General features: G+C 29.9%; 1 pseudogene; it reads left to right on the top strand.

Moving 5' to 3' along the window:
• Positions 1-1,267: 1,267 nt before the first annotated feature.
• Positions 1,268-1,386, top strand: LOC118605537 (annotated as a pseudogene).
• Positions 1,387-4,921: the final 3,535 nt, after the last annotated feature.

Here is a 4,921-nt window from a genome sequence, read left to right as displayed (position 1 = left end):
AGTCTTGTACAGCCTGTTGTCCAACTTTTTTTTTTTACATATATATTTATTGGGATGGCATAAGTTAATAATAACATTACATAAGTTTCAAGGGTACAATTCTATAGTACATTATGTGTTTATTGCATGTGTGCTTACCACCCAGTCTCCTTTCGTCACTATATAATTGACCATCTTTACCCTCTTCATACTCTCCCCACCCTCTTCCCTCCTATAACCACCATACTGATATCTGTATCTATGAGTTTGTTTCATTTAATTTGTTGCTTTCTGTTTTTACCTCACACATGAGTGAAATCATATGGTTTTCGCTCTTTTCCGTCTAACTTATTTTGCTTACATGATAATCTCAAGATTCACCCATTTCGTCACGAATGGCAGTAGCTGTTTTACGTAGTTTGTCCAGCTTTCTACCTGTTATGGCGGGAGGGCAAGTCCATTAATAATTAGTTATCCCTTCATGACCAGAAATAAAAACAGCATAAGAGCTCAAGACTACTGGGCAATGTCTGAGTATAATTCTACACTCAGAAGTTCAGTGGTCTCTATAACAATAGTAAATGTTTGTTCCCAAATATATTTATGTTGAACGTATTTGTTATTTTAATCTAAGCTTTTAATTATGTAATAAAGAAAGAATTGCCTTTTTTTGGAAACATAAAATTTTGATAAAGACAAATGACTTAAAATTTTTTGTCTCATTATATGCAAGATATTTGTCAAAGCATGGTAAATGTAAAGAATCTAGATTCTTTCCACTCATGTTTCTTCACAAATACTTTCAAGTTTTTACCTGAACTTAATATATCCCAAACATAATATCATAGTTAAGGACATTATAGTGTTGTTTTATCTATAAATGCACATGGAACTACAGTTTGTGCTCCCAAAGAAAAGACTTATTCTAACATTAAAGTTCCCCATTAAAGACAAATAAATAAATATTTGTAAATATTAATTAAAACAGGAAGCCACTGTCAGAGCAGAATATAGAGAGACAGAAAGGTTTTTTTCATAGGCAAAGGTGTCAGACAAGGGTGCATTTAATTTCTTATCTGTTTAATTTGTACATAGAACGTATCATACAGAAAAAGTAGGCGAGACTCAGAGAAAAGAGGAGTGAAAATTGGTGGAAGAAATATCAAAAACAAGATATGCCGATGATACCATCTTACTGACAGAATGTAGCAATGATTTAAAATGACTTCTGACAAAAGTAAAATAAGAAAGTGCCAAAGTAGGACTATATTTAAAATCAAGAATATAGGTCTATAACCATGCTACCCTGAACAAGCTAGATCCTATCTGATCTCAAAAGCTAAGCAGGGTCAAGCTTGGTTAGTACTTGGATGGGAGACCACCTTGGAAGACCAGGTGTAAAAAAATTTTTTTAAAATTAAAAATAAGGGTTTGTAACCTGACGAGGTCCTTACAATCTGTGAGGTCAACCAATGGTTGCCTCACCTTAAAAAATAAAATAAAATAAAATAAAATAAAATAAAATAAAATAGATAAAAATCTGACTACAGAAGAGACACACAACTTTAATATAGACAATTAAGATATCAAAATTGTTAAAAATTTTGCTCATCTTGATTTAGCCATTAATGCAGTTGGAGACTGCAGCCAAGAAATCAATGGAAGGGCGATACTCAGGGGGCAGTAATGGGAGAATTGGGAAGATCATTAAGAACAAAGATATGTCCGTAGAAACCAAGACTAAAAACATCCTCATTCTCAGCTCCACCTCAGATCATCAGGTATTAGATTCTCACGGGAGCACTGGTCCCTAGTGTCAAAAAGGTTGGGAACTTTTGGCTTACAGTATTCCATTATAAGGGTATAACACAATTTGTTTATGCATTCATCCATTGATGGACATTTGGGTTAATTCCAGTTTGGGCAATTTTAAATAAATCTTCCATAAATAATAGCCTAAAATTATTTGTGTGAACATATTTTTTTCATTTGAGTCTGGGAGTGAAATTTCTGAATAAATTAGTACATTTAACTTTAAAAAAAACTTCCAAATCAACTTCCAAAGTCACTCCACCATTTTACATTCCTTGCAAGCAACGTGTGAGAGTGTTAGCTGCATCCTGCAAACCCTAGGACGTGTCAGTCTTTTCAATTTGAAGCACATTGCGGTTGCGTAAAGGTGTCATATTATGGTCATAATTTGCATTATCCTAAGGGTTAATGCTCTCAAATTTCATTATTTGTTACCCATTTATCATTTGTAGTAAAACGTTTAAATCATTTGATCAGATCATAAATCGTTGCTTGTCTTCATGTTACTGAATTGCAATGATTCTTTACGTGTTCTAGACACTCATTCTTTAGTGGTTATATATGTTTGGCAAAGAAATGGTTGTCTGTAGCTTATCTTTTCATTTTTTAAATATTATTTTGAGAAAATGTTTTTAATATGGAAAAGGGTAATTCAAAATTTTTTGTAAATAATGTCTTTTTGTCCTATTAAATAATTTTTTAAAACTGACCTAGGATCATTAAGATTTGCTTCTAGAGATTTTATAATATTCTTGCTCACATTTAAAGTTAGTCATGTATAAAGTGAAGTATTGAAATTCTCTCTACTTCATGTGAATGTTTGTACCATCATCATTTGTTAAAAAGATTATTTTCTCATTGAATTATCTTGATACCTATCTCAGGTCAAATCAATTGGCCATGTATATTTTGGTCTGTTTTTGAACAGTTTATTTTACTTTTTATCTGTATGTCTATTCTTATGTGAATACTTTACTCTATTGATTAATTTAGCTTCATAGTAATTCTTGAAATCAAATAGGGTAAATTCTCCAACATTCTCATTTCTCAAAAATTTTGGCATGTAAATTTTAGAATTAGCTTAATAATTTCTACAAAAAACAAAATGTGCCGGGGATGTGATTGGAATTGTGTTGAATCTGAAAACAATTTGGAAAGAATTGATAACAATATTGAATTTTTTGATCCTTAAAAATTCTTTACCTCTCCACCTATTTATGCATTCTTTATTTTCTCTCATGAGTGTTTTTAGTTTTTAGTATGCATTTTATTTAAAATTCTCTAACTTTTTCAAATTCATGATGCTATTGCAATAATAATTTTTAAAATTTTAGTTTTATAGTTATATAAGATTGATTTAAAATTTTACCTTATATTCTGAAATATTACTGATTTCACCTATTACTCCTCATAAGTTTTTTCTTGTGAAAATTTCTTAGGATCGTCTACAAAAATGACTATATTGTATGTGAATAAATATGGTTTTAGTCATTGATTTCCAATATGTGTATGTCTTATTTCTTTTATCTGCCATATTGTATTGGCCAGGGCCTCCAGTAAAAAGTTGAAAATAAATCTTGAGAGTTGATGCCTTTGATTTATACCTATCTTAGGAAGAAAGTATTGCATCTTCTTTAATTTTGATGTTACTTATAAGTTTTTGTAGATGTCCTTTATCCCAGGAGTCCTCAACCTTTTTGGTACCAGGGACTGGTGCTTCTATGAGAATCTAAAGCCTATTGATCTGAGGTGGAGCTGAGGCTGTGATGCTAGTGCTGGGGAGAGGCCGCAAATATAGATGAAACTTTGCTGGCTCGCCCACCATACACTTGCTGTTCAGTCCTGTTCCTAACAAGCTATGGACTAGTACCCATTTGCAGGCTGGGGTTGGGGACCCCTGCTTTATCATACTGAAGCTGTTTCCTTATATTCGTAGTTTGCTGAAAATTATTGCCATAAATGTATTGAATTTAGTCATATATGTATCTGAGACAATTGAGAGCACATAATTTTTCTTTTACAATTTTTAATATAGTGAGTTACATTGAAATATTTTCAGAAGTTAAACCAGTTTGAGGTTCTAGAAATAAAACTCTCCTGTCATGTCATATTATCAAATTTAGATATTTCTTAGATGATCCTAAGAAATTTACACAAGAAAAAATTACTAGAATAGGTGAGTTTAGCAATATTTCAGCATATAAAGTAACATTTAAATTTAGATATTTTAGGTTAGCTAAAATTTTATTAATTTTAAAATCTATGTTCATGTGGGATATTAATTCATTGTTTTATTTTAATATCTTTGTCAGTTTGGGATATCAGAGTAATGCCGGCTCTTGTAATATAGAATCATTGCTTAAATATTTGCTATAAATACTATAGTTCGCTGGTAAAGCCATCATCTGATCTTGGGATTTACATTGGTTTTTAAGTATAACTTCAATTTATTTAAAAGATATAAAATTACTCAGAGTTATTTTGCTATGAGTTTTGTTTGTTTTGTTAGAATTTGTCTATTTAATTGAAATTATTAAATTTATGAGGAAATATGTTTATTACATTCCTTTATTATTCTTTTAATATCTATAATATATTTGTAGTGTTGACATCTCTTACAATCTATACATGGGTAATTTATGTTCTTTTCCTTGTTTCCTGATAATTATATCTTAAAGGTTATAAATTTATTTCTCTTTATATTTACTTTTATTCCCATTTTTTTTTTTGCCATTTTTATTTTCCGTGTCTTTTTTTATTGATTTTGCTTTTATATTTATTTATTTATTTTTGTTAATTTGAGTTGGCTTTGATTTTCTTTAATTTAGCTTCCTTAAGTAGAAGTTATGATAATTGATATGAAATCTTTCCATTTTTCTAATAACCCTCTGATACTATATATCACTTTAAATGTACCATTTCATCTCTAATGAAATGTTTGATATTTTGCTTTTTCATTTTCATTAAACAAGTATTATTTTTTACATTCTTTATGATTTCTCCTTTGACCCATGAGTTATTTAAAAGTTTTTTTCTCAAATATTTGGTAGACATTCCAGTTATTTTGCTGTTATTTATATATTCTTTACATTTGTTGGGTGTCAAAGACATTTTCAGTATTTTATAAAAA

This window comes from Rousettus aegyptiacus, unplaced genomic scaffold (genome assembly GCF_014176215.1).
Source record: "Rousettus aegyptiacus isolate mRouAeg1 unplaced genomic scaffold, mRouAeg1.p scaffold_m13_p_1, whole genome shotgun sequence".
In the NCBI taxonomy this organism is placed as follows: Eukaryota; Metazoa; Chordata; class Mammalia; order Chiroptera; family Pteropodidae; genus Rousettus; species Rousettus aegyptiacus.
Note: the sequence above shows the minus strand (reverse complement) of the source record. Positions and strands in the feature narration are given on the sequence as shown.